The 19181-nt window shown below is 41.1% G+C and overlaps 1 pseudogene; it reads right to left on the bottom strand.

The window, feature by feature from the left end:
* Positions 1-15388: 15388 nt before the first annotated feature.
* On the bottom strand, positions 15389-18717 carry LOC127422097 (olfactory receptor 51I2-like; annotated as a pseudogene).
* Positions 18718-19181: the final 464 nt, after the last annotated feature.

The raw sequence follows: 19181 nt of genomic DNA on the forward strand, positions 1-19181 counted from the left end.
CCTACTAGGACTTATTTAAAGTTCAACAACGACAAACCGTGGTTTACAGCAGAGCTCAGGCAGCTTCGTCAAGCCAAAGAGGATGCTTACAGGGGTGGGGATAAAGTCTTGTACAATCAGGCCAGGATCACACTGAACAGGGAAATCAGAGTGGCTAAAAGAAGATACTCTGAGAAGCTGAATAACAAGTTTTCAGCTAAGGACCCTGCATCAGTGTGGAGTGGCATGAAACGACTCACAAATTAAAGGACTCCTACCCCCAACCCTGTAGGGAACAAACAACTGGCTGACGACCTGAATGTGTTCTTCTGCAGATTTGAAAGGCCCAATCTCACACCCCACACCCGCTCTGACCTTCACTTCACACAAACACCAACACCTCCTGCAACCCCCCTCCTCCCCCTCCTGCTACTCAACCTGCATTTAAGATCTGTGAAGTTGATGTGAGCCGCGTCTTTCGGAAACAAAAGATGAGGAAGTCTTCAGGCCCAGATGGCGTCTCGCCAGCATGTCTTCGATCCTGTGCTAACCAGCTGGCCCCCATCTTCACACAGATCTTCAATACATCACTAGAGCAGTGTGAAGTCCCATGCTGCTTCAAATGCTCAATCATTATTCCTGTCCCAAAGAAACCAAAACTCACAGGACTTAATGACTACAGACCTGTCGCCCTGATGTCTGTGGTCATGAAATCATTTGAGAAACTGCTGTTGGCCCACCTGAAGAACATCACTGGACCCTTTCTAGATCCCCTTCAATTTGCTTATCGAGCAAACAGATCTGTGGATGATGCAGTAAACATAGGATTGCATCATATCCTGCAACATCTGGACAGACCAAGGACATATGCAAGGATCCTTTTTGTGGACTTTAGTTCAGCTTTCAACACCACAATACCAGCTATACTCCAGAATAAATTACATCAACTCTCTGTTCCCATGTCTATCTGTCAGTGGATTACCAGCTTTCTGACGGACAGGCAGCAGCTTGTGAGACAGGGGAAACTCACTTCTAGCACCTGTACAATCAGCACTGGTGCCCCCCAGGAATGTGTGCTCTCCCCACTACTCTTCTCCCTCTACACCAATGACTGCATCGCCAAGGACCCCTAAGTCAAGCTCCTGAAGTTTGCAGACGACACCACTGTCATCGGCAACATCCGAGATGACGATGAGTCTGCATACAGAAGGGAGGTTGAACAGCTGGCTGTCTGGTGCAGTCAAAACAACCTTGAGCTGAACACGCTCAAAACGGTGGAGATCATTGAGGACTTTAGGAGAAACACCCCAACACTGACCCCCCTCACCATTCTAAACAGCACTGTGGCAGCAGTGGAGTCATTCAGGTTCCTGGGCACTACCATCTCACAGGACCTGAAGTGGGAGACCCACATTGAAAAAGGCCCAGCAGAGGTTGTACTTACTTTGCCAGTTGAGGAAGTTCAACCTGCCACGGGTGCTGCTGATACAGTTTTACTCAGCAGTCATTGAGTCTGTCCTCTGCACTTCAATAACTGTCTGGTTTGGTTCAGCTACGAAATCAGACATCAGAAGACTACAAAGGACAGTTTGGACTGCTGAGAGGATTATTGGTTGCCCCCCCTTCAAGAACTATACACTTCCAGAGTGAGCAAAAAGGCTGGAAAAATCACTCTGGATCCCACTCACCCTGCCCAGTACCTTTTTGAACTGTTGCCTTCTGGCCGACGCTTCAGAGATCTGAGCACCAGAACCGTCAGGCACAGGAACAGTTTTTTCCCTCAGGCTATCCATCTCATGAACAGTTAAATTGCCCCATTGAGCAATAACTATGTGCAATACACAGTTTAGTCTTTCTTATATTTATCCAACACATCCAACCTCTTCTGCCATTTCATTCCTCTGGATAAAAAAACAAGAAAAAACAAAACAAACAAAAAAAAAACATTTGCACTGTACATAACATATTGTATTAGATTTGCACTACCCATGTGTATGTGTGTGTGCATGTATGTGTGTGTCTGTATGTATGTGTTATTTTTTTATTATTATCTATGTCTTGCTGCTGTTTTTGTATTGTTTTTGTATTGTTGTACACTGGAAGCTCCTGTCACCAAGACAAATTCCGTGTATGTGTAAGCATTCTTGGCAATAAAGCTGATTCTGATTCTCTTCTTCTGTATGAAGTGGTGAAAAATACCAATCATTTCCCAAAACTTTTAAGCATTCAAATGTACATTAAAAAATGATCTGTTAATCATTATGTAACATTTGTTAAAATTGTTTATAGTTGTTAAAAAAGTGCAAAGCTATATATGAATAAAAGCTTAATAACATTTGTAAGTATTTGAATTTACATCAACTAATAATTTGTAAAGCATTATGTTATGTTAGTTAAATTCAATAGTTAACATTAACAAGTGCATTATCTAATATTTCAAACTATTTGAATAAACATTAACTAATTATCTGTTAAGCATTACATAATGTTTTTTGATGATTTATTAATGAAAGTTATTAAGTGTTACCCATTAACTTTTGTTATCTTTTTGTTATCTTTTATCTCTAGCTCTTAGATTCACACTCTTTTTAGGGCCCAAGCACTGAAAGTGCGGAGGCCCTATTGTTCTTAAGGATTATACATTTTTTTTCAAGGTTTCGGGGGCTTTTGGGGCACTTAATGTAGCAAATTACATCAAATAACTAATTTAGATCTTTGCACGCATTCTCCCACCATTATATGTAGCGAATTTGGTAGTATAAATGTACACGGGATGGGTTAAAGTGCCCGCATACCTCCATTATATGCAGGGAATCAGTATGTGTGAGCTAGGAATTAAATTAAACTGTCCTTATTCTACATTATTATGTAAGGGAATTTATAATGGAATTGGTCGCGTTTGACAACCATTATAAATTAGATAAATGACAAATAGCTAGATTATTTGTCTGAATAAAATTCTCCACCATTAAATTCGTAATACAACATCTCGTTGTATCCGCTCATAATTTCTATTGTAAGGAATTAGCTTTAATAAGGTAATTATGATTAATTCACTTATTGGAGTAATATTATTCTCATGGCTTATTGAAAATAATATTACACATATTTAGGTACAGCTTTGAAGCGAAATCTTTTAAAAACAGGGATGAGATTATTTATCAAAACATACCACAGTCAAATTATCTTTAAAAAGGGAATATGAATAATTAATCATAACTCGTTATAATCAATTATAAATATTTGGATCAGCTAATAGAATTAACTCGATGTAGCTGAATTAACATTACAATCAATTAATCTGTTCATCCAGCGAACACTCAGTATTGATCATCTATCACAGCATATACTAAACCTTTGTTTAGTTAGTTAATTGTACGTTACTTGCAATGCCTTAGCTGATGAGAGAGAGAACCCGGATGCAGTCTCAGGAGAAAGTCTTGATGGTTCCTTGAGTTGATGGTGTTGAAGTTGCAATCAATTTCTTCCATGTTGAATGAAGAAATGATGATGCACTTGCGGTGTTAGTTTGACTCCGTTATGGTCGAGGAAGTTACACATGGCTTGATGTGTTAAGGCCTGTCGGCCCACGACCTCACGGTCGGACCGGGTGTTTCCGGTCCCACACGAGCAGCAACCATGAGCAGAAGGGAGAAAGAGAAGAGGGGAGAGAGAGAGAGGGAGGTCACTCCGACAGTGCCCTTTAACTCCTGAGGGAGGCCACTCCTCTCGAGTTTGGCTTGACCAATGAGAAAGGTGCAATCTTCCAGCAGGAAAAGTTCCTTTGTTTGGAATCTGACTCATTTGCATGATTGGAGTAAGCTAGCAGTTTGTGTCCCTTTATGCTCTGATTAATATAACAAGCATACAATGCATGCTATAAGGGGGGTGCTATACTCCAATGTTTAGGGCATCACACAAGGATTAATGTGATAGGAAGCATGATACCAATAATTTTACATTATCTAGTGGTTCTGTCATAAAGCATGCACAAAATGGTATACAGTACAAAATACACTATACAAGACAGTAATAATCATACACATAATGTCTTGAGGATATACATGTTCATCTATAGAACAGTTTGTCTGTAAATTAATGAAGAAATATCTGTTTTATGGGCTTTATGTGTCTTTCCTATGGGGTAATGGAGTGAGTTACTTCTTCCTACATTCCTTTGCTTTGCATGTGGCTACCATCCTCCACCTGGAATGTCTCTGAGGTCCACTAGTTGCTGGACTAGTGTCAGCAAAGGGGGAGTAAAAGCTCATGATTAGTGGGAGAGCCGACATCTCGGAGTCTGCTTGGGCCTTCTTGGACCTTTGCTTTTTATGGTCTTGAGATGTCTGTTGGATTATTTGTTAAATAATGAATAACTGTGTGTCTGATTTGTCCAGATGCTACATTAACATGCTCAAAAACTCATTACATTTTGCACATGCCTCAGAGTCGTCAGCCATTAGGGCGTGGCAAAAGTTCATACATGTGCATGTACAGGGGGCTCTGTAGGGCCACCTAGAAGATGGGCATGTTCGAGGGGCTCTGTAGCACATCCCTTTTGAGCTACAGTCCCGAACTTTATATATATATATATATATAGATCTCATCAAGCTGGACAACTTTCACACTGACAGTCATATAATCCATCCAACAGGAAGTCAGCCATTTTGGATTGTTTGAAAAATGCATACCCTGGAATTTGCAATACTCCTCCTAGGGGATTCATGTTACAGGTACCAAATGTGGGTGACATCATGCACATTGACGATGCTAAATTGCAAACGGATTTGATATATCAAATGGTGTTGCCATGGCGATTTGAAATTAATGTCAACAAAGGCAAACAGGAAGTGTTTCATATCTTCTGCGTGCATTGTGTGATTTACATCAAAATTGAGCCGTATATTTGGCCTTGCGGGCTGATCACATTGATGAGGCTATTGTGGGTCAAGGTCATAGCAGCACCAACTGGCGGAAGGAAGTGTGGCACTTTTAACCGGCATTGAAATATTCCTCTTATGTTTACCTGAATTGCTTACATTTTTTTTATAAAGTCAAGACAGTGCAGATTTAAAATTCTGAAGAGATTCTTAATATCTTAAATAGTGTTGCCATGGCAACGCATTAAACGTCATTATTCCTTTTTTTGTATATTCACATGTTTTTGAAGTACTTGGCATGCTTGAAATTTCATAATATTTTGCACACACATCAGAGTTGTCAGCCATTAGGCCTGGGAAAAAGTTAACACATGGGCGTGGCTGGGGAGCTCTGTAGCGCCACCTTTTGACAAAAGTGGTGGGGTCAGTTTCTTCTACGGTCACCAAACTTGCTACATATAGTGTTCTCATGTTCTCATGCCGGATAACTTTCAAAATTACAGTCATTAGCTCCGCCCAACAGGAAGTTAGCCATTTTGGATTTAATGTGCATTTTTGGAAAATTGCAGTCCCTCAACTTTTGAATATTCCTCCTAGGAGATTCATGTGACTGTCACAAAATTTTGGCAACCTTATGCCAAGAAATTGAAGATGCTAAATTGCGAACAGATTTTTAATATATCGAACAGTGTTGCCATGGTGAGGCAATAAATTAATGGAAAAAGTGGGAAACAGGAAGTGTCCTATATTTTCTGCATGCATTGTGTGATTTAAATTATATTGGTGCTATTTGTTCATGGGGGCTGATCGCATGGATGTGGCTATTGTGGGTCAGGTTCTTAGTGCCACCAACTGACAACAGGAAGTGTGACACTTTGTGTGACTTTGAAATAGTCCTCTTATATTTACCCTCTCAAATGCATGCACCCACCATGCTTTGTTGACCTCTAGAGCCACCAGGTGGTGATGGTGCCATAGTGCTTGGGCCTGTCTGAAGACTAAAATTTGCATGCTGCAGTATTATTACTCATTAGTTTTATTAATCACTGTTAATTGTCATCAGTATTCATAATCATTTAGTAGCAGTATTGATCATTATGTCTTTTTGTTAAGTTGTGTATGTCAAGGCATGTCTAAAGCCTGTTGTAAGACTCAAGGTTGCATATGTAAGCTTTATATGGGTTGGATATGTGCTTTTACATCATGTGTGTCTTGTATGCTCTTACTGCCATGTGAAGATTTATATAGGTTGTATGTGAAAGCTTTCCTTATATGAGTTGAAGTTTGTATGTGTGACGTGTTTTACATTATAAGGGGAAGGGAAGTTATTTTAAACTGATAGGGTATGCTTAAATACATACTGCAAATGTATTTCTTCAGAGAAAGACTGTTTTTTTAGAGAGACTGCTCTTCAAGAAAAAAACAGAGAGCCCGAGCAAATGAAGACCATCGCAAAACACCATTATAATTGACATTTTCTTTCTCTTCTATGTCTGATAACTAAAGATTTAATAAATTTGTTGTTTCTTGGCTCTGTGAGTCACAATGGGGGAAACAAAAGACATACATTTAAAGTCTTCAATCTGTCTCAGAACAATCAGGTAAGACTTTGTTTTGATAATTTTTAATAACTCTGCCTGATAATAGTCAATGATGAGACATATTGTCTAAGAACTGCTGTAAAGACCTGTGTTATCAAATACCAATTGGTTTTGCCAAGATTTAGTAATTGTCAGACATAGCTAAATTTAAGTTCCTAAATTTAAGATTAATTTTAGTGTGATTTGGCTATTTAGGTTGATTTGGCTAAGTTAGGTTTATCTGGTTGGTTGAGTTGATCTGAACAGTGAAGCTCCAAATTTTAACTTAAATGGGAAATTGACCTTGGACAAGAGGAAATTGACCTCGGGAAAGAGGCGATTTAAAGCTATAAGACAAGGTTAAATAGGTCAGGAGTCATGACCGGGAGGCCAAAAAGGGCTAGCAATTCAGTTTGTTTGTAGTTTTACTGTTAAGAGGAACAAGAGGGAAGAAGAAAGAATAAAAGAAAGAGAGAGACAAAGAAAAATGGTTAAAAGTATTCAGAAAAGGTACAAAATTAATGAACGTTTGTTTCGTTAAGTTATCCAAACAGGAAAGAGAGCTGTAAGGGAGGGAGAAGCCTCCTGAGAGTTCCCCCACTCACTCTAAGACTTGCTAGGTAAGAGAGGACACAAACACACATTGACTGGACACACATTCCTTTATATACATTTGGCTCTTACACTCAGATCAATCACACACATGTCCTTTCCTCTCTTTTAGGATTTTTATTAAGATAGATTTAGACATTTAGATCACAAATACATAAACAGATACATACACATATATCCCAGCTGCACAATGGCTGAGAGTAACTGTCAAACTGTCACAAAATGGTTTCTTGAAAAGAACAAGAAAAAGCAGGCTGAGTTGTTGAAGAAAGGCCTGAAAATTGATGCGTCTATTGATGAACAGTTTGATTGGTTAGTGTAGAGCGAGGGATAAAGGCGGCCGGGGATGACAGTTCGAGAGAGAGAGAGAATTACAGGCAGCTGTACTGTGTGTTTATGGTTGTGTTTTTGTTTAAATTGTTCATTAAATTATTATTATTTAAGTTGTCAAGCCGGTTCTTGCCTCCTCCTTTCCACTAAACCCCCTTACAGTTAGAAAGCCAAAATGACTCTGTCAAGTTACAAGCATGTCCAATACTGACAGGTCATTGGATTTTGAAACAAGGAGGAATTTGATGCCACATTGATGGTTGTCCCATTCCACTTGCTGATGCAATGAGGCCTCAAATTGAAGCATATCATAAATTGAACAAAATTATGTCCATCAAAAGTTCAGAAGAAGAAAAGACAAACAGCAGTGGTTCATTTGATCCAGATTGGACAGATATAATAGCAGAGGCTGAACAAAAATATCCGCAAGCACCTGTTGACTCAGACTTTATCGCCACCTCCTTACAAACCAATATATCCACCACTGCCTGTAATAAGTGAAAATAGCTCCCCTCTTACACAGCCTCGGGTGATAGGTCTGAATGGAGCTACAATTGGTAAAATTTATGTTGCCTCTTCCCAAGCAGCTCCAATAATCACCAAATCGAAATCCCTCCAGCCAAACAGAGAAATGCTGATGTATACACCAGATTGTACTCATGATTCAGACTGGAGTGACGAGATTGATGAATTAGTCACAATAGACAAAGTAGATCCTGATTCTTCTTCACCTCCAGTCAGAGGAGGAGAATCCCATTTCGAGATGACAACAACTGAAGAAAGGCCATTTACACCAGGAGAACGTCAAGCCATTCTCAATGGGCAGGTTGCCTAGAGATGGCTATAAGATCAGATAAAGGAGGAGGAAACAAGCCAAACTGAAAAGGGAATTGCAGCTGTTCTATCTAATATGGATACAGATAGAAGACAACTGTGGAAACCGTGGTCACTACTGAAGGGATTGCTGGGCTAAAAGAGGAGTAGAAGGTAATGGCCCATCATTTAAACAGGTTGCTGTCAAAAATGTTGATCAGCCCTCTCAAGGGAGACTGCGGCACAAATTTGCAGCTCATTGAGGGGATCATACGTCCACAATAGGAATTAGCAGCCCCCTGTATGAGGAAGACAAGAGACAATCGCCTTTTTATTTCCGCATTAATAGGGGGCCATCAGTGTGAATGTTTGGTAGACACTGATGCTGCCATTTCAATAACCGACCTGGACCTACCCACAACAAATGTAACCATAGATGTTGAAGGAGATGGAGGAGGCATCACAACATTTCGTAAAAGCATACCCCAGTACCCTTGCAAATATATGAAGATGAAGTTTTATGGACATATTTTTGGGTAAGGCCAAATTCACAAGGAAGCCTCATTGGCATGGATACCCTCCTATTGTTGAACATGATCATTTTCATTGACAGCCGCCAAATCGCCACAACAGCAGGTCTAATACCACCTGAAGATCATACATGCACTATATAAGTTCTGTTTGTGCTGCCAAACCAATCTCCAGAGACTGGGGAAAAGAAGGTGTATGGGGTCAATTGGCCATTGTGGCCAATCCCACCACCATTCTGAATGACATTCCTGGAAATGCAAAAATATTCACTGTGCTGGATGTGTTGTCAGTACCAGTGTCAATACCAGTTGATAAAAGATCCCAGGAAAAACTGGCCTTCACTGTGAGGGCGAAAAAGTATGTCTGGAACCGGCTCCCACAAGGTCTCAACCTCTCTCCCATTGTTTTTCATTGTACTTTGGATCAATTCTTAACTTCACAAAAAGCTGACATCAAGCATACAGGAAGTGTTTGCCTCCAATATGTTGATGATCTGTTGATTGCAATCCCAGATGAAAATAGCCACATAGCTGGACTGAAAATTGTTCTACAAGCTCTTCGAGAAGGGGGATTTAAAGTCAACCCTGACAAAGCACAACTGGCCAAAGATAAAGTCATCTATCTAGGCCAAGAGATATCTATCAAAGGGCGGAGGATGACAACATAGTGTGTAGAGGCATTGCAGAAACTTCCAAAACCTCTAATGGTCACAGGAATGCAAAAGGTGATGGGACTTTTCAACTACTGTTGTCAGTATGTTACCTGATTTTGCCAGCATCACCAGTCCTCTCATTGACTTGTACAAAGGAGAAAAACCTGGAGTGGAAAAGATAGACTAGACACCAGAGGCAGACGAAGCGTTCACTACCATGAAGCAAAAATTGATTGCTGCCCCAGCCCTGGGACTTCTTGATGGTTGACTACCATTTCACTTATGGACCCGGGTGGAAGATGCAACCAATTAAGCAGTGCTGTGTCAAAAGCCAAGTGATCGATACAAACCAGTTGGTTACTTTTCCACAAAGAGTCCAGCTACTATGATGGGCCAAACTCTGGATGGTGCGACGTGGGCAGTTGGTGCTGTGGAAGACCTGGTAAGTGTGCAAACTGTCATACTACATACTCCACACAATGTAATGACCTTGTTGAACAACACAAACATCAAAACTATTACTGATGCAAGGAGAGCAATGGGAGGCAACTCTGCTGACTAAGGATTTGAGAGTGGAAATCAATAGCGACACATCACTAAACCCTGCAACAATGATGCTGGAGCCACGTGAGGGAATGTCGCAAGAGTGTGCAAAGCGAGTGGAAGAGGAAAGTCTTGGTCCAGTTAGTCCAATTCCTCTTGAAGGTCCAGATAAAGAGTTCTGGGTAGATGGATCCAGCTACTACACTGAAGGGAAGCGACATACTGGATTGGCAATTGTATAGGCTAATGGAACAGTTATGAAGAAAGGAGCACTTTCTGGACAATACTCAGCACAAGTAGCTGAGCTCATAGCACTTGCTGAGGCTCTTGAAGCATCATAAGGATGTCGAGTCAACATATATACAGGTGCATCTCAATAAATTAGAATGTCGTGGAAAAGTTCATTTATTTCAGTAATTCAACTCAAATTGTGAAACTCATGTATTAAATAAATTCAATGCACACAGACTGAAGTAGTTTAAGTCTTTGGTTCTTTTAATTGTGATGATTTTGGCTCACATTTAACAAAAACCCACCAATTCACTATCTCAAAAAATTAGAATAGTTTGACATGCCAATCAGCTAATCAACTCAAAACACCTGCAAAGGTTTCCTGAGCCTTCAAAATGGTCTCTCAGTTTGGTTCACTAGGCTACACAATCATGGGGAAGACTGCTGATCTGACAGTTGTCCAGAAGACAATCATTAACACCCTTCACAAGGAGGGTAAGCCACAAACATTCATTGCCAACGAAGCTGGCTGTTCACAGAGTGCTGTATCCAAGCATGTTAACAGAAAGTTGAGTGGAAGGAAAAAGTGTGGAAGAAAAAGATGCACAACCAACCGAGAGAACCGCAGCCTTATGAGGATTGTCAAGCAAAATCGATTCAAGAATTTGGGTGAACTTCACAAGAAATGGACTGAGGCTGGGGTCAAGGCATCAAGAGCCACCACACACAGACATGTCAAGGAATTTGGCTACAGTTGTTGTATTCCTCTTGTTAAGCCACTCCTGAACCACAGACAACGTCAGAGGCATCTTACCTGGGCTAAGGAGAAGAAGAACTGGACTGTTGGCCAGTGGTCCAAAGTCCTCTTTTCAGATGAGAGCAAGTTTTGTATTTCATTTGGAAACCAAGGTCCTAGAGTCTGGAGGAAGGGTGGAGAAGCTCATAGCCCAAGTTGCTTGAAGTCCAGTGTTAAGTTTCCACAGTCTGTGATGATTTGGGGTGCAATGTCATCTGCTGGTGTTGGTCCATTGTGTTTTTTGAAAACCAAAGTCACTGCACCCGTTTACCAAGAAATTTTGGAGCACTTCATGCTTCCTTCTGCTGACCAGCTTTTTAAAGATGCTGATTTCATTTTCCAGCAGGATTTGGCACCTGCCCACACTGCCAAAAGCACCAAAAGTTGGTTAAATGACCATGGTGTTGGTGTGCTTGACTGGCCAGCAAACTCACCAGACCTGAACCCCATAGAGAATCTATGGGGTATTGTCAAGAGGAAAATGAGAAGCAAGAGACCAAAAAATGCAGATGAGCTGAAGGCCACTGTCAAAGAAACCTGGGCTTCCGTACCACCTCAGCAGTGCCACAAATTGATCACCTCCATGCCATGCCGAATTGAGGCAGTAATTAAAGCAAAAGGAGCCCCTACCAAGTATTGAGTACATATACAGTAAATGAACATACTTTCCAGAAGGCCAACAATTCACTAAAAATGTTTTTTTTATTGGTCTTATGATGTATTCTAAATTTTTGAGATAGTGAATTGGTGGATTTTTGTTAAATGTGAGCCAAAATCATCACAATTAAAAGAACCAAAGACTTAAACTACTTCAGTCTGTGTGCATTGAATTTATTTAATACACGAGTTTCATAATTTGAGTTGAATTACTGAAATAAATGAACTTTTCCATGACATTCTAATTTATTGAGATGCACCTGTATATATATATATACACTATATTGCCAAAAGTATTCACTCACCCATCCAAATAATTGAATTCAGGTGTTCCAATCACTTCCATGGCCACAGGTGTATAAAATGAAGCACCTAGGCATGCAGACTGCTTCTACAAACATTTGTGAAAGAATGGGCCGCTCTCAGGAGCTCAGTGAATTCCAGCGTGGTACTGTGATAGGATGCCACCTGTGCAACAAGTCCAGTCGTGAAATTTCCTCGCTACTAAATATTCCACAGTCAACTGTCAGTGGTATTATAACAAAGTGGAAGCGATTGGGAATGACAGCAACTCAGCCACGAAGTGGTAGGCCACGTAAAATGACAGAGCGGGGTCAGCGGATGCTGAGGCGCATAGTGCGCAGAGGTCGCCAACTTTCTGCAGAGTCAATCACTACAGACCTCCAAAGTTCATGTGGCCTTCAGATTGGCTCAAGAACAGTGCGTAGAGAGCTTCATGGAATGGGTTTCCATGGCCGAGCAGCTGCATCCAAGCCATACATCACCAAGTGCAATGCAAAGCGTCAGATGCAATGGTGTAAAGCACGCCGCCACTGGACTCTAGAGCAGTGGAGACGCGTTCTCTTGAGTGACGAATCACGCTTCTCCATCTGGCAATCTGATGGACGAGTCTGGGTTTGGCGGTTGCCAGGAGAACGGTACTTGTCTGACTGCATTGTGCCAACTGTGAAGTTTGGTGGAGGGGGGATTATGGTGTGGGGTTGTTTTTCAGGAGCTGGGCTTGGCCCCTTAGTTCCAGTGAAAGGAACTCTGAATGCTTCAGCATACCAAGAGATTTTGGACAATTCCATGCTCCCAACTTTGTGGGAACAGTTTGGGGATGGCCCCTTCCTGTTCCAACATGACTGCGCACCAGTGCACAAAGCAAGGTCCATAAAGACATGGATGAGCGAGTTTGGTGTGGAAGAACTTGACTGGCCTGCACAGAGTCCTGACCTCAACCCGATAGAGCACCTTTGGGATGAATTAGAGCGAAGACTGCGAGCCAGGCCTTCTCGTCCAACATCAGTGTCTGACCTCACAAATGCGCTTCTGGAAGAATGGTCAAAAATTCCCATAAACACACTCCTAAACCTTGTGGAAAGCCTTCCCAGAAGAGTTGAAGCTGTTATAGCTGCAAAGGGTGGGCCGATGTCATATTAAACCCTATGGATTAACAATGGGATGTCACTTAAGTTCATATGCGTCTAAAGGCAGATGAGCGAATACTTTTGGCAATATAGTGTATATATATATATATATATATATATATATATATATATATATACAGTACTGTGCAAAATTCTTAGGCACATAAGATGTTTCACAAAAGCATTTGTCTTAAGATGGTTATTTATATCTTTAGCTTTAGTGTGTCAATAGGAAATATAAATTTTAGACTCCCAAACATTACTTTTGCAAATAGAAAAGATTAGAATAGAAGAACAGGGAGCCCTGCAACAGATGTCATGGCCCCCACAAAGCCCCCCACTGAACATCGTGTATGTCTGAGATTACATATAGAGACAGAAGCAATTGAGGCAGCCAAAATAGATAGAAGAACTGTGGCGAATTCTCCAAGAAGCTTGAAACATCCTATCTGCCAACAACCAAGAAAAACTGTATCCAGGTGTACCTAGGAGAATTGGCGCTGTTTTAAATGCAAAGGTGGTCACACTGAATATTGATTTAGCTTTTATTATGTTCACTGGACTTTGTATGACATTACGTGATAAATGAAAACTATTTAATTCATTATTTTTGAAGACATCCTCACTATGAACATTTTTCACAAGTGCCTAAAACTGTTGCACAGTACTGTGTGTGTGTGTGTGTGTATATATATATATATATATATATATATATATATATATATATATATATATATATGTGGTGAGCCGAGCGGCGTCTGAGCAGAGCGAGGCCGGGAAGATGAGTGGCAAATTACTTTCACCTGTGCGCCACACTGGCCTTGCGTTCCGGCGAGGGGTGGCGGGAGTATTTGAGGACAGGAGACAGGGGCAGGGGAGAGGGAGAGATGTATGAAGCTTGTCTGCGTGTCTGAATGCCTTTCTGATTTGACGCAGCTGGCTGAAAAGCAGTGCGTGTTTTTGTTTCTTTGGATGCTGAAAAGTGTTATTAAATGTCTATGTGTTTGTCAAGCCAGTCCCAGCTTCCTCCTTTACCTTCCTTTATCTGTAACATTGGTGCCAAAACCCGGGAAGATGGAAGGATGCCCCGTCCAAGGAGTCCTTGCTGCTGACTGGGGGGTCACGACACAGAGGGAGGGTTCGTTCTGGTGGCGCTGGAGCCCCACATCAACCGGCAACCAGAAGGAATGGCTAAAGGGGTCCAGTGCAGTCACTCGGCATTGCGGACGGAAGGACAGTGGGCCGAGGACCACTCGATGGCGTATCTGGGACCGGCAAGCTCCTTTCTCTCTCTCCTCTTTACTTTCTCTCTCCCTTTTGTTATTCCAACTCCCTCTTCCCTTTCTCATCTCTTTCGCCCTGTTCCCCCACCCCAGGCATGCACAGGTCGGATCCGGAGACCGGTGTAACCTGTTGATGCTTCCTCTCTAGAAATGGGGGGGAGTAGGTCACAGGCCAGAGAAATCCCCAACCTGAGTTCGGCGATGGGGGTATGTGGTGAGCAGGGCGGAGCCGAGCAGCGTCTGGGCAGAGCGAGGCCGGGAAGATAACTGGCAAATGACTTACACCTGTGCGCCACACCGGCCTCATGTTCCAGCGAGGGGTGGCGGGAGTATTTGAGGAGAGGAGACAGCGGCAGAGGACAGAGAGAGATGTACGAATCTTGTCCACGTGTCTGAATGTCTTTATGATTTGTCGCAGCTGGTTGAAAAGCAGTGCGTGTTTTTGTGTTCCTTTACCTTCGTAAGTGTTACATTTTATACATTATATATATATATATCCTGAGCATATCATGTAAATGTAATAACCTAATAATTCTATGAAAGAATAATTTGTTTGACAATATATTTTTTCATATATAGAAAAAAGAAATATTGAAGTTATAGGCACCAATAATTTTATTAAAATTTTAATTCAATTATTTGAATAAACATTAACATTTTAAACCATCAAAACATTATTTTTAAAATATTCACATTTCATAAATGCATGTAATCTGTAATCTACCCAAGACTAGTTATTCATGTGAGCACATATGATATGGATGCCCTCCTAATGATACAAATTTCAAGCTACATGCTAATGTTTTCAACTGCGACAGACCAGTCTTTGTCTACATTTGAGCAACTTTTTGAGTGTTTCCAACAAATGTTTGTTTGTATCTTTTTTTAAAAAATTTTTTTATCTTAACATTTAGTGCATGACATTATACAGCTTTGAAAAAAGGTTAATGATTGCTTGATTGGACAATGATCTTAAAATGTAAAACATCGCTGTCTGTCTAAGATTTTTACAACATAAATGGAACAGTTCATCTGGAGGCTTTTAAAAGGCATATATTCTTTTGGTGAATATCAGTTTAAGTTTAAACCATAAACAAGAGGGTTTATGAATGGCAGTACAATAAGAAACTCGAGTGAAAGAAATACAGTTAAGCCTAAAGGAAGCTCCCCATTCACAAATCAACTCAATGTGAGCTCACAAAAAATGGCAATTGAGAAATTTAAAAGGATCACTATGTGTGGAACACACGTTTGATATGCTTTGCTCTTGAACTCTCGTGAGCTTTTTTGACAAATGATAAGAATTTTAACATATGAATATATGATGAAACTCAAAGGGATAAAAACAGTTGTGACTGTAACAATTAGGCCATAAATATTATTAACAGTGTTGATCACACAAGACGTGATCTTGACAATTTCATAGATGTGGCAATATACCTTCAGCAATTTGTTACCACATATTGTCAGTCTGGCAGTTAAAAAATCTGCAATACCAATAGAAATAATTGGAAACATCCAGATTAAAATGATCAAAACTGTTAGAAATGTGGGAGTTAAAATGTTGTGGTATTGCAAAGGTTTACTAATTGCAACAAATCTATCATATGCCATTAGCATTAATATTGTCAGCTCATATGACATATGTGTAAATGACAAAAGCCTGTAAGAAACATGCTTCATGGTAGATTGTGTGTGTATCAGACAGCAGATCTGCCAGTAACCTTGGGAAAAAAACAGCTGTACCATACACAGAGTTTATAGACAAACAGGAAATCAGAATGTACATCGGTTGGTGCAATGTCCTTTCCAGAAATACTGCAAGAATGATAAGGACATTAAAGCTAATAACAACTAAATAAAAAATAAATCCCAAACTAAAGAAAACATATCTCATGTATCCAAGATCTTTAAACAACATGAAGTAAACTTTTCCATTTTGCTTACACAAAGGATGCCTTCATTGACCTGAGGAAGGGAGTAAACAAAGTTTGTATTATTTTTTACACATCTTTAAAATAAACAATGGTAATTTTTAGCCACGGTGTCTTACACATATTATATTATGTGACATTAAAAGATACTGTGTGAATTATTCATTTAGTTTAATAATATACACAAAAGACATATAAGTAAATCACTTCAAATAAAATTTTTATAAACGACTTAATGCAACAAGAATAACACTTTACAAAAATTAAAAGTATTATTTTAAATACCTCCTGTAAAACACTTTGAAATTACCATCATTTCATGTGCAGGGAATTCGTCCTGTGTTATGTTTTAGAAGAACTGTGGGTCACCACATGCTACAATATTTATAGTTTTAAACATGTCTCAGGAGGTCTCTCTGGTGTGGCTTATTTTGACACCACCACCACTAGGGGGCTAAAATGGTCTGTTGTTTATCAGATTTACGTAACCCTTAGAGCAAGAACGCAAATATTTAGCATAAAGATTCCATGAAATCTGTTGGGGGATTGGTTTGACAATAGGCATTGGAGGGATGGTAGGCGTAGTCTGATAGCTTGTCTTTTCTAATAGAGAAGAAGCCTTGGACGAAGGGTAGGACTGCTCAGTGGGTGGGGGAGGTATTGAACCCTGGCTGCATAGCAAGAACGAAAAGCAGTGGAAAGCATATGGTGTCCAGCTGCGGACGGGTGGCAAGGTGACTTACAAGTTCTCTGACCCTTGGCATTTCTTGCAGCCTAATTTTAAATAGTTTTCTTTTGTTCTTCTTCAGTACAACATACGTACTCTCGAAGTGATTACTCTTTAAAGGGTTAGTTCACCCAAAAATGATTTCATCATTTAATCACCCTCATGCCATCTCCGATGTGTATGACTTTCTTTCTTCAACAGAACACAAAGATTTTTAGAAGAATATCTATAATCTGTAGGTCCATTCAATGCAAATGGATGGTGATTAGCACTTTAGAGATCCAAAAAGCACAGACAATCATAGTAAAAGTAATCCACATGACTCCAGTGGTTTAATTAATGTCTTCTAAAGCGATTCCATTGTGTTGGGTGAGAAAGATACATACAATTGTTTACTTCCGGTCTCTCTCTGATGCACGTTTATGAGGGGACTGGGTTCATGCTGCATGAACTTACACGATACAACCAGGGCTTGACATTAACACCCGCCCACCTTCCAAATGTGGGTTGAAATCGGCAGTGGCAGGTAACTCAGTTACTCTTATTAGCCACTTTGGCAGGTGGCTGCAGCAGAAGCAAATTTAATTGTATTCATCTCAATTTCAGTGCCTTATAAGCATTAAATATACTTCTCATATCTGACACCGTCAGGCGCAGGAAGGATGAGGAAGACTGATGTTTTTGGAGAACCCAATTGCTGGAGTACTTTAATAAATAAAAGAACAGTACAAAGTAAAACAATAACAAAATAAGCACAAATAACAAGTAACACTTAACTTGGCAAACACTGAAGAGGATAGGGTCAGATGATATCTTGAAACATGGAAGGGTGTATGCACAATCAAGACTTGACAAAGACTGAACTAACTGAAGGGCTTAAATACACAAGACACTGATGAAGGGAATGGGACACAAGTGTGTGAAATGAAGAGCGGGGCAAAGTAAAACACTGGAGAGGTGGTTATTGTGAGAGCGGGAGGAGGAGAGATTGGAGAGGGTGTGACAGAACCCAACCCCCCCCCCCCCCACAGGCAGCTCCAGAGGCTCAAACTCCTTGACATCATGGATGAGGTGCTGGATGGTCTGGATGGGACTGGTGGAACTCAGTGAGGAGGGCAGGATCAAGAATGTCGTCTCGTTAGACCCAGGACCACTCCTCGGGACTGTACCCCTCCCAGCAAATTAAATACTGGAGACGCCCTAGACGATGCAGTGAGTCCAGGAGGGTCTGGACAGTATATGCTGGACCATCCTCTAGGAGCAGCGGAGGAGGAACGTTTGCCTCACCAGTCCCTGGGGAGTCAGAAAGAGAGGGAGAGAATGGTTTGAGTAAGGAGACATAAAAGGTGGGGTTGTTCTTATATTGTGGTGGAAGTTGTAACCAGTTTTTGACAGGATTTACTTGGTGAAGAATAGGGAATGGGCCAGTGTAGCGGGTACTTAACTTTCGTGATGGGAAGTGAAGGCTGATATCCCGGGTCTCCTGGATGGTACTGAGGAGCCTCTGAATGTTGTTCTCTCACTCTCCCTGAACCAATGATCGATGGTATGGTGCATTCTATTTGGTCATTTGTCTGAGTATGGTAGCCGGAAGAGAGGCTGATGGAAACCGCCAAGAGGGAGATGGAGTGCCAGACCCTGGAGAGGAACTGGGGCCCTCGGTCTGACACAATGTCTTCTGGAATGCCAAAGTTGCGGAACAGATGATGGAAAAGGGCCTCTGCCATCTTCAGAGCCATGGGAAGTCTCATGGGAAGATGGCAGACATTGGAGAACCTATCTACTGCCACAAGATGCAGGTGTTGTGGTCAGATGGAGGATGATCTGTAACGATGTGCACGCCGATGTGAGACCAGGTCCATCATGGAACAGGGAGAGGATGGAGTTTTCTGAATGGGAGAGAACGGGGAACCTTAGAAGTTGCACACCGAGGGCAGGCCCTCACATACCGGGTGACATCATCTAGAAGAAGAATGAGCAGGGAAGTAGCTTTGGAGGTTTGCCATTGCGTTGTGACAGTACCGCCCCTACCCCAGTTGTAGAAGAATTCACCTCTGCGATGAAGGGCTTAGTCGGATCTTGATGCTTCAGGATAGGGGCGGTGGTGAAGGCGGACTTCAGGTAGTGGAGAGCGATAAATTTTGACAGGTGTCCAGGAGAGTGATTTGGGTTTATTTCTGAGGAGTGAAGTGAGAGAAGCAGC

Source organism: Myxocyprinus asiaticus, chromosome 31 (assembly GCF_019703515.2).
Source record: "Myxocyprinus asiaticus isolate MX2 ecotype Aquarium Trade chromosome 31, UBuf_Myxa_2, whole genome shotgun sequence".
Taxonomy (NCBI): Eukaryota; Metazoa; Chordata; class Actinopteri; order Cypriniformes; family Catostomidae; genus Myxocyprinus; species Myxocyprinus asiaticus.